This window comes from Delphinus delphis, chromosome 3 (genome assembly GCF_949987515.2).
Source record: "Delphinus delphis chromosome 3, mDelDel1.2, whole genome shotgun sequence".
In the NCBI taxonomy this organism is placed as follows: Eukaryota; Metazoa; Chordata; class Mammalia; order Artiodactyla; family Delphinidae; genus Delphinus; species Delphinus delphis.
The window spans coordinates 102847400-102859537 of NC_082685.1; the positions used below are offsets into that span (position 1 = coordinate 102847400).

A 12138-nucleotide genomic window follows, 5' to 3' on the forward strand; every position below is an offset into this window, starting at 1 on the left:
AAGTTCTAACTCTTTTAAATAATCTTGCTGCCCCTTGCAAGCTGGTGCTAGGATGCTCTGAAGCATGGTCATAGGAATCAGCACTGTGTCACTAAAATTCCTAAAGATTTCTTCCACTCCTTCAACTCTTCAGGTTCCCCAGTTCTCTCCTCCCTTTCTTTCCCTTATTTCTGCCACCACCCCAACTTTAAAACTAAAAACCAGACACCATCACCCTGTTATCTGAAACTCTCTCTGAAAGCTGGTCAGTTTTCCCTTCCCCAACATCTTCCTGGTGCCTCCCTGCAAAGGCAGAATGTCAAATACACTGATATGTACTTGATAACGTTAGGAGGTCATGGTATGCCATGAGTGCCCATTTGAAACAAACCCTTTCAAGGTTAAAGGAACCTTAATGCTTGGAATATTTGTTTGCCCTTTCATCGCTTTTCTTATCTCTTGTGATGCATGTGAGTGCTCACAAGGTGCCTTTTAGGCTCAGGGTTACTTATTTTCAGCCTTCCAAATTAAAAAAAAAAAAAAAAAAAACAAGACAAAAAACCCCAAAGATATTTCTTCACCTGGATGGCAATGTGAAAACATTTCACAAATAAACCCACAGATAAAACTATATCACTTTAAATGTGAAAAGACTAGTACTTTGAAAGGAGTACTTTGAAAAGTATTTTTATTTTATTTTATTTTTTTTAACATCTTTATTGGGGTATAATTGCTTTACAATGATGTGTTAGTTTCTGCTTTATAACAAAGTGAATCAGTTATACATATACATATGTTCCCAGTATTTTTATTTTAAATAGGTAGCCAGAGCTGATATGTGCAACTGAAATGTTTACTATTCATCTGGTTTCTTTTTCTAAGAACCCCCAAAATCATAAAGTTAGAAAGTATTCGATTACTTCTCTTCAATGTGTAAAAGGACAGAAGGGAGATTTCAAGTTCTTTTTGTTTTATATTTGTTGTCAAGAATTCATATAAGGAAGTCAATTTTATATAAAATAATTTCACAGAATTACTTTTAAGAGAGTCAATTTCCATAGATCCATTTCAGTAGGTCATATAATTCTTTTAATATGAGCTCCTTACTTTTATTAGTGTGTTATAAATTATTTATCTTGGAAAAATACATTAAAAACAGAATTAGAATGTCTTTGGTTTATATAGCTCACAGCATTAAGATAGTATAATACATGTTATACAGAGAGAAATGTAAATGTGGCCTAAAAGAACATTTTGAGTCAGTTTCACATTAAACATTGAATAGAAAAGTTGACTTATCTTAAAATAAAGCAAGTCACTACATCACTCTGCTACAGGCAAACGTTTTGTTTGTAAATAAGGATGAACTGACAGTGCTCGAAAGTGTAGTTCATCAAAATCACAACAAGAAACCAAATATTATGAACATGTAAAATTCCATGTTTATTTAATATCCATTACATAACTGGTTCATTGAAACCAGACTTTGTAAAGACAAATAACATTTCTGATGAACATGAACAATATCATATAGTTGAAATTCATCCTGTATTTTTACATGCATAAAGATGTCATGATGCAAGAGTTTCAACAATAAAGACCTTGCCGTGAATTGGCATGGCATCTCTCAGCGCTTCAAGGCAGCACCAGCCCCATCAGCTTGAGAGGAGAGCTTAGCAGCTTTTCATTCATCAAGGGGCTCAGTGATCAGCATGTCCGCACTCAGCTGTCGTGGAACCGTCCCCCAGTATCTGAGTTGGTGTCCAGTGTGGTCTGTGTCATGGGTACCTTCTCAGAGGACACATCCAGAGCTTAGGAAGGGTATTCCTAGGACAGAAAAATAACAAACAAAGCAAGAAACTAAAGGGAATGTGCAGTTAATGTAAAAAGGCTCACTTTAGTCAAGAAGTATGTGTTATGCTTTACAATATCAGTGATTGTACTTTTATAGTTGCTCATATTTATTAAAATTAACTATGTGCCGGGCATGATGTTAAGCACTTTTTTTCATTCACCGTCTTATAAAATACTTTAAAATAAATAAGCACTATAATTATCTCTGTTTTATAAATAGGCCGATGAGCTTGACAGAGGTCAAGAAACATGAATGTGATTCACAGTAAATAGTAGAACCAGAATGCCCTTTGTATTATTAAACACAGTCCCGGGAAGGCCAGTTAGCTTCCCATGCCCAGCATTGTGGGTGACCTGATAGCTTCCTCAAAGCCTTTCGTAGCCCTTTTCTGCCTTGCTTTTCTTTACTAGGGAGGCTGGAAAACTAAAATTCTTGATATTCTAAAGAGACCTTTTTCTGTGTCTCTGATAATATTTCTCTTTTTCTTCCAATTTAAATAATTCAAACCACAACACAGCCTTCCTTGCTCCTAGGAGTAACCATGTGATAGATTTCAGCCAAGGAGAAGGTGAAATTGGTAGCTGGGGCTTCCCAGAATTTTTTTTTTTTAAAGAGACAGACTTGGTTGTACAGCAGGTCTCTAGTTATGAGGGTAGATCTCATGTTAAGTGTTCTAACAGGAAGGAAGAAAGGAAAGAAGGAAAAAAGGGAGAGAGAGAGGAAGAAAGGGAGGAAGGGAGAAAGAAAAAAGAAAAGAAAAAAAAGAAAGAGACAGACTCCTGGTCTCCTTGCCCCTCCATCCTTCTTCTTTATCTATCCTGGTTTATCCATCTTCAGATTTGTTAATACATAAGGGGAAAAAAATCCTTTCTGCTAAGCCATGTTAATTTGATACTTGTGGCTGACTATACTGATTACCTAAAACTACTTTTTAAAGTTTTGTGACTTATTGAGGGGGTGGGAGCAATAATCACTAGTATTTGTTAAAAGGATAAATGATTGAGTCATATATCTTAATTGTGGTGTATTCTATACCATATTTATACAATTAAATTAATGTTGGGTGACTTTCCTTTCATATGAATGCTAAACACTAGCACATCTGCAATAGCTATCAGTTCTTATTGCTGTAAGTATGCAGGTTAAAAAAATAAGATAAGCCTTCCTGGGTTATGTGCACAGAAAGATGACTATAGACCTGATCAGAGGGCTCCAAAATCCAGAATTGAACTCATTATCAGGCCCAACAGAGAAGGGAAGGAGAAGAATCCAGGAGGGAAAATAAGAAATTTTTGCAGAAGGTGAGATACTCAGATTCAAAATTTTTTTCAATTAAATTGAACAAAACCCACTTTCTAATCCACTCCCTGTGTTAATGATTGAAATCCCATCTCCAGCGCTCATTGGGTGTGTGTTCTTAGACAAGCTTGTTTCACCTCTCTGAGTTACCAACTGTTTTCAACCATAAAGTCAACGTTTTGCAACCCATCTCATAGGATTGCTTTTAGGATTAACTAAAGCAATGAATGTGACTTGCCTAGTACTGTGCCTGACAATAGAATACAAGTAACAGGCTTTAATTCCACCCCACCCCCTCCGCCGGCCCCACCAATCCAGTTCCACATCACTCATCCCTTTTGACAGAAGTTTGACTTCAGAGACTGCTGTCTAATCTCTGAAAGCGTTTTCCGTTTCTTACTTAATAGCCCAGTCACCATAAAAAGACCACATTCTGTTGGACACAGATTTTTTTTTTTTTTTTCGGTACGCGGGCCTCTCACTGCCGCAGCCCCTCCTGCCACGGAGCACAGGCTCCGGACGCACAGGGATCCTCCCGGACCGGGGCACGAACCCACGCCCCCTGCACCGGCAGGCGGACTCCCAACCACTGCGCCACCAGGGAAGCCCTGGACACAGCTTTTAGTGAAAGAAATGCCTCCTACTAAGATGTAAGTTTCCTGAAGGCAATAACCATGTCTTATCAATGTTTACATTCCTCCGAAACTTGAGTTTCTAAAGAATTTCCAGTTAGGATATCTGAACAAAAAAGAACGTTTGAGCCCGCTATATTAACATTTAATGTTTTATCAATCCAAATGACATCTTTATAAGGTACAATCTTGTCAGCACTTACTATTCATTAAGCACAATGCTTGAGGACCTGTAAAGCAATTGTAAACAAAAGCAACCCCATAATATGGATGATAATATGAAGGTTTAACAAAGCAAAAAAAAAAAAACCCCAAAATATTTTATAATATGATAGCTGTTTACTGTGAACTATTCACTGTGCTAGGCGCCATCATACATTAGAAAGGAAAACCAAGGGTCAGAGACCTGACTGGCACTGACTAAAAGTGCCTTACCTGAGTTTGTCTTCAGACCTCTCATCTCCTACTGTCTGAGCCCTGTGCACTTCACATACTGCATCCCAGAAGACATGCCAATTATGAATTTATGGGACAAAAAATGGTTTGGTTTGAGGACCTTAATTATTCAGATCTATAACATCAAAATTATTCATTGCTAGTAAAAAGCAGTAATAATGTCTAATATTACTATTGCAACCTACGAAAGTCTCATTTAATCTTCACAACATTTCTGTGAGGTACATATCATTACCTTCTCATGTGAATAGACGTTGACATTCAGGCAGAGGAATGGCCTTTCCCAAGTGACAGACCTTAGATCCACACACTGACCCCATCGCCTAGTCCAGAGTTCTTTCTACCATACTGCGATATTCTGCTCTCCATGCTACTTTGCCTGAACTGCAGTGAAAAAAGGGCAAAGGAAGGGATGAGGGCGTGACATTATTACCATTTTGGTCCTTCCTCCTTCCATTATGTCAAGTGCTTTCTGCTGAACAAGGATTTTGAAAAAACTGGGTGTCTTCTGAGAAGGCATTCTGATAAAGTATGGATTCAATAAAGGAAGTCTTCCCACTGAGCATGGTTGGGCAAGTATTAGAGTGATTTTCCAAAGGTCCTTAGTTCAAGCTTGGTTTTCAGTGTGTCCTTTTTCTCTTCCTTAACATCTGTTTTCAAACCAATAGTGAGTAATCACTTTATAAGCTAGCATAGCTCTGGGGTATTTAACAGGTGCTGGAACTCATGTCTAGGTCACCAGTTCAGATCCAAAGATATATGGTTCCCTCTTCTTCTCACCTATGACTTCAAGCAGTAAGACCCGACCAATATCTTTCAACTAGTATATTGTACCACAAAACCATTCTTCCCTACTTTGATTTAGAGGTGCTGGTGAGGAATCAGCTAGGATTGTTACCACTGAGAACTAGCAGGGCAGTAACCATCATTCAGTCCATTGACACATAGCATGTCTTTTATGCTGTTAGAGGCAGGACAGCTGGATATAAGCAACCAGGTAAAGTAGGATAGCATATATTCCTTTAAAAAAATTCGTTTTGAGTTTGGGAAAGGTGAAATTAGGGTGAGCAGCAGAAAGAGAAGCAAGGAGTAGTTGACAAAGAAAGATAATGATGATCCAAATTTGAACTAAATCAGAAAGAATGACAATATGAGTCAATAGCTAAACATGGAAAGGAGAAAGAGTCAAATGCCGAATGTATCAACTTTGAAGAATAGAGAACCCTGGACAATAAAGCAGAAGATCAGCTAATTCAGCACCCAATTATTCTTAATTAGCTTTTTGATGATCTTTAAGTTTTTTTTTTGTTTGGGGTTTTTTTTGCGGTACGCGGGCCTCTCACTGTTGTGGCCTCTCCCGCCACGGAGCACAGGCTCCGGACGCGCAGGCTCAGCGGCCATGGCTCACGGGCCCAGCCGCTCCGCGGCATATGGGATCTTCCTGGACCGGGGCACGAACCCGTGTTGCCTGCATCGACAGGCGGACGCTCAACCACTGCGCCACCAGGGAAGCCCGATCTTTAAGTATTTAACAACTTTGTCTTCAGGTATTATTAAGGAAAGACGCCTGAATCAGGAAGAGTCAGTAATATTTACAGATAATATCCTGGTTCCTGGAGTGGACAAAAGATGTCAAGGTGTCGTTCACAGCCTAGCACTTGCAAAGCCTTGTTTCTGTTTGATTGTGTCATACCTTACATATTTCTTATTTTACTCCTTCTTGAACCCCTATTTACAATTGTGAAATGCCATATTAGCAAGAGTAAACACTTCTAGGGCTTCCCTGGTGGCGCAGTGGTTGAGAGTCCACCTGCCGATGCAGGGGACACTGGTTCGTGCCCCGGTCCGGGAAGATCCCACATGCTGCGGAGCGGCTGGGCCCATGAGCCATGGCCACTGAGCCTGCACGTCCGGAGCCTGTGCTCCGCAACGGGAGAGGCCACAACAGTGAGAGGCCCACGTACCGCAAAAAAAAAAAAAAAAAAAAAAAAGAGTAAACACTTCTATTTCACTGTTCTCGCTAACAAATTTTTACTAATTTAATCTTTGCAACAAACCTCTAAGATAGGATCTATTATTATCCCCATATTACAGATGAAGAAACTGGCACACAGAGATCCGGCAACTCTCCAAGGTCATGGAGAGTGAAGCTAGGATTCAAACTCAGGCAGTTTTCTCCAAGTCGCAACGACTTGGGGAAAATAACCCCTACACCATATTTAACACAGTTAAAATATTTTGTAGTTTTCTAAGTATAAAACTTTAGTTACCAACAAAGCTATAGGTGTGTTTCCAAATATTTAGTGGTTCTATAACTTTCCTGAAAAACAAAAGTTTTTTATTCAGAAACTATGATTTAATTCCTAATCTATTTAGGTATGCAAATTATATTTTTAGAAATAAAAAATAATATTATTTTATCTACATAATTATAATAATTACTATATAAATATGAAAATTTCATGAAGAACCTAAAAATTGTAATATTTTAATAGGCTATGTTCAAAAGCTAAGCCAGAGCTAATGGGGCACCTCTTTGAGGTATGTCTAATTTACAAATAACAAAAGACTCCTATATTCCTATCATCATTTCTGGACACTGTAAACATTGTTTGTATTAATGAAAACGCTAGTTCAGTTGGTGGCATTTCAAACAAGGAAGCAGAGGCTGTACTCTGGAGCTGAACATAAACATAATTGGAAAAGGTGATGATGAACTAAACCATATTTACACAAGCATTTGAAATTATGGCTCATGAGTCCTGTAGAATAATTTTCCCCTTTAAAGACAATCACACACAGTACCCTATTGGTTCATTTCTTGGCATCTTATTCATGCTATAAATCTCCCAGCTGGGTAGGAAATCCAGTGCATATATCACCACCATTTTTCAAATTAAGCTCATTTCCCTTGCTGAGTGCTTAGACGAAGTAAAATCTCAGGATTTCTCAATTTGTTTTATTATTTTTTTGAAATCAGAATTTCAACCACTGGCAATTAGAATGACAAACTCCTAGACTTTATATCATGGTACGGGAAGAATGTGCATGGGAATGTGTGTGTGTGTGTGTGAGTGTGTTTCATTCATGTGCCCAAAAAGAGACTATTACAATGATGACAAAAATTTAGGACTAGAGACTGGTAAGTAAGTATTCTCTGAGAAAAGGCATATTTAAAATGAGGTGGACTTTACCTCAGTTGCATATTTATTTACGAGTCAAAGTCATAGAAAACCCAACCTCATTTCAGGCTTCTTGAAAGGTAAACCAAAAAATGATTAAGCATCTCTGATAAAAGTGTGCAGATATGGCTGGAATGCTGAATATTACAGATGAAAAAAAAGAAACTTTCTACACTTAAAAAAAAACCCAGAAGAATACCAAAACTTACTCTGACCAAAAATCATTTCCAGGCAATCTAATGAGTAAATTGTGAACATATCAGCCTGAAGCTTTCCTGAAAGTTGCACACATGGAGTTTCCATCTCTGGCCTTACTAGAAGCATGAACTTTCCATCTATATATCCCAGATATATACTCTCCAAGAAGACACCAGCATAAAGTGCACTAGGGTAGTGGTTCTCAAAATGTGATCCAAGAACTCCTGGAGTTCCACGGAAATCCTATATATAGCCTATGATTTAGGCCAATCAGTGGCAACGGCCATCCTCTTTGTTTTGGCATAAGCTAATATTTACTTACGATCTACAGTAAGATTAGACGTCAGCTCCTACTGCCTCATCAAAGACAGCATGAATTCTGATGAATTACTTTGAAGGGTGTGGCTGGAGTAGGAGCAGGCAGTGGCTTCTTGGCTTTATCCAAGTGGCCTGAAGTATTTTTCCAGGCATGTTCTTGGACACCCAGTTCTATGGCATCCCGAGATTTCCAGACTACTATATTCTTTGAGAAAAAGTTTATCCATTCTAAAGGAGGTAGGTTTCAAATGACTATATGGGGTGTAGTTTCCACTGGAATGATTTCTCTTAATCTTGAGCTTTTACCATTCCCATTGCTGCAGTGCCTGCCCAAAGGGACCATGATTCCTAAAGCCTTCAGACTGCCTTTCCGCACATTAACATATTCTTCCCAATTTCACAATGGTAGCACCTTAAGGGAAGGAGTTATGGACTTTTTTCTTTCTTTTGTTATATGCCTAGCACCTAAGAGTCTGCTGCATAGAATCATCTTAAATGAATGCATGAAGATACCTAAAGTAGATGACTTGCTATAGAGTGATACTTGATTACCTAAATGTAAAACTATTATCACAAGGAAAGTAAAAAACATAATCCTAATGCTTTTTAGAAATGTCTAACCATCTCACGCTCTGCCAAAATGCTTCCTGATACAAAGGGCACTTCTGTGACAAGCTCACTCTCCTGCGTAGTCATTTGCGAAAGAACACGGGCTACCACTTTCACATCATTGTCTCCCTGCCTCAGGTATACGATACTAAATGAATCTAAAAACCTTCTCTCAACCCCAAGCTTTAGATCCACTAAGCTTAGGCGTCATTACCAATTCCATGCCATTTTATGATAGCATCTAGACCACGGTGCTTAAGCATCTTACAACATGCTCTTTCATGAGCACTCGTGTTTTGGAGAAAGTGACCAGTCTGTCACCATTCAGGGCTCCCAATGTCAGCTCACTTTTCTGCTGACACCTTTCTGGCCTGTCAGAGATTGTGGAGGAGAGATACTGTGAAAAGACTATTTAAGTTTGATCATTGAAGCAATTAAACAATGCATCAGATTAAAATGGTATCACTATCATCTTAACAACTTAGACTTCTTAAAGGACTGAAGAAGAGAAAAAAATTTGATAAACTTTGACTTCAAATTTGAGTTTTTGAGCTATTTACCTCCTGAACATAAAATTTCCAACTTGCATCTGTCCGTATATCTGCATAATTATTCCCTCTATGTGGAATGTTCTTCTTGCCCCCTCCAAGACAGCAAACTCAGTCTTCTGGGACCATAGTCAATGTTATCTCCTCTGTGAAGTCTTTCCCAGTTTCATCATTAAAACATACTCTTATAATTAATTTATTTTTTTAAATTTATTTTTATTATTAGTTTTTTGAATTTTATTTTATTTATTTTCTTATACAGCAGGTTCTTATTTGTTATCCATTTTATACATATTAGTGTATATATGTCAATCCCAATCTCCCACTTCATCATAATTAATTTCTTACACACATTTCTCCTTGGTCAAATTCTAAGGCCTGTGTCTCGTTCATCCACATTTATCTACATGTCTACATAACATTGAGTGTCTGGTTAGATATATTAGATACTAAGCAAACATTACGTTCAATGTAAATAATTAATGAGTGCAACCACCCGTCAGAGATTTCAACTCCTTCTCCCTAAAATGGATGTAGAATTAAGCCATGAAAAAGAAAACCACCTTAAAATTTGATTAATTTATTATTATTATTAAAGAAACCATTCATCAAGGAGGGATGAAAGATAAATTTCCCCTTTGGCCTTATATCCTTGTCCTTTCATACTGGGCAAAAACCAAACACATTATTATTCAGGATAATTTAATTCACATGGTTCTGGGCTACTTGATTATAATTATCGGCTGTAGCACTAATAAAGAAGAGAAAAACATATAAAAGGTAAAGCCATCTGCCTTGACAAAACCAAGTTCCAAACAATTCCAAGGTCTTCACTTTTCCATGATGATTATATATCTGAGGGGTCAACATTAGAATAGATTTTTTTTTTTTTTTTTGCGGTACGCGGGCCTCTCACTGTTGTGGCCTCTCCCGTTGCGGAGCACAGGCTCCGGACGCGCAGGCTCAGCGGCCATGGCTCACGGGCCCAGCCGCTCCGCGGCATGTGGGATCTTCCCGGACCGGGGCACGAACCCGTGTCGCCTGCATTGGCAGGCGGACTCCCAACCACTGCGCCACCAGGGAAGCCCCAAGAACAGATTTTAAGCTCCTGCGCATTTCCTCAGGCAAGTATGATGAAACCAAAAGACCAAATAACGTTTTCAATGTATAATATCTCACTACAAATTTTTAATTTTTTACAAATGAATTATTAACGCTGCAAACGGTAGTGGCTTTCTTTAAAGAATTAGTTAAAGCTCTCTTTAAGTACTTAAAGGATAATAGAGAACAAGAAAACTCTTCTGTAATTGGTTAAGGGCAAAGGTATGTGTGCTGTTCACAGGGGGTGGGGGGGCAGTGGTGGAAAAAATCCAGGTGACTTCAACTAAATAATGTGACCCCTATTTGCTGAGTAGAAGAGCCAAGCAGTAGGCCAGTGAAGGAGGTCTGACATGAAAGATGGGTGACCGCTGAGTCAGAAACCCTGGAAACAAAAGTAAGTGATTTTTTTTTTACCAAAAAGAATCAATACTTTTATAGCTAACTAAGCTGCCTTCTCCTCCATCAGCTAGGGTACAGGTAAACATTGAAGATATTGCAGGTTTGGTTCCACACTGCTGCAATAAAGTGAGTATTTCAATAAAGTGAGTCAAAAATTTTTTGGTTTCCCAGTGCATAAAGAGTTATGTTTACACTACTGTAGTCTATCAGGTATACAATAGCATGTACAAAAAATAATGTACATATCTTAATTATTTAAAAAATTATGTACATACCTTCTTTATTGCTAAAAAAATGCTAACCATCATGCAAGGCTTCTGCGAGTCATAATCTTTTTGCTGATGGAGGGTCTTGCCTCGATGTTGATGGCTGCTAACTGATCAGGGTGGTGGTTGCAGAGGGTTAGGGTAGCTGTAGCAATTTCTTAAAATAAGACAATGATGAAGTTTGCCTTGTTGATTCTTCCTCTCACAAATGATTTCTCTGTAGCATGAAATGTTTTTTGATAGCATTTGCCCCACAGTAGAACTTCTTTCAAAACTGGAGTCAATCCTCTCAAACCCTGTCACTGCTTTATCAACTAAGTTTATGTAGTATTCTAAGTCCTTTGTTGTCATTTCAGTAATCTTCACAGCATCTTCATCAGGAGTAGATTTCATCTACTTTGTTTTCTCATCCATAAGAAGCAACCCCCCCACCTGTTCAAGTTTGATTATGAGATTGCAGCAATTCAGTCACATCTTCAGGCTCCACTTCTAATTCTAGTTGTCTTGCTATTTCCACATCTGTAGCTCTTCCTCCACTGAAGTCTTGAGACCCTCAAAGTGATCCATGAGGGTTGGAGTCAACTTCTTCCAAACTCCTGTTAATGTTGATAATTTGACCTCTTCCCATGAATCACGAATTTCTTCATGGCATCTAGAATGGTGAATTCTTTCTAGAAAATTTTCAATTTACTTTTCCCAGAGCCATTAGAGGAGTCACTATCTATGGCAGCTATAGGCTTATGAAATGTATTTCCTTAATAAGACTTGAAAGCTTAAATTACTCCTTGATCCATGGGCTGCACAATGGGTGTTGTGTTGGCAGTCATGAAAAGAACATTAACCTTGTACATCTTTCTCAGAGCTCTTGGGTGAGCAGGTGCATTGTTAATGAGCAGTAATATTTTGGAAGGAGTCTTGTTTTCTGAGCAGTAGGTCTCAACAGTGGCTTCAAATATTCAGTAAACCATGTTGTCAAAAGATATGCTGTCATCCAGGCTTTGTTGTGCCATTTAGAGAGCACAGGCAGAGTAGATTTAACATAATTCTTAAGGACCCTAGGATTTTCAGAATGGTAAATGAGCATTCGCTTCAACTTCAAGTCACCAGCTGCATTAGCCCCTAATTAGAGAGTCAACCTGTCCTGTGAAGCTTTGAAGCCAGGCCTTGACTTATCCTCTCTAGCTATGAAAGTCCTAGGTGGCATCTTCCAGTAGAAGATTGTTTCATCTACCTTAAAAATCTGTTGTTTAGTGAAGCCACCTTTGTTAATGATCTTAGCTAGATCTTCTGGATAAC

General features: G+C 38.4%; 1 long non-coding RNA gene across 1 annotated transcript in view; it reads right to left on the reverse strand.

The window, feature by feature from the left end:
* Positions 1 to 715: 715 nt before the first annotated feature.
* The window catches only part of LOC132422167 (uncharacterized), a 39607-nt gene continuing 28184 nt past the window's right edge, over positions 716 to 12138 (reverse strand). Inside the window, exon 3 of the long non-coding RNA XR_009518822.1 lies at positions 716 to 1806. This is a non-coding gene — a long non-coding RNA (uncharacterized lncRNA). The remainder of the gene's footprint in view (positions 1807 to 12138) is intronic.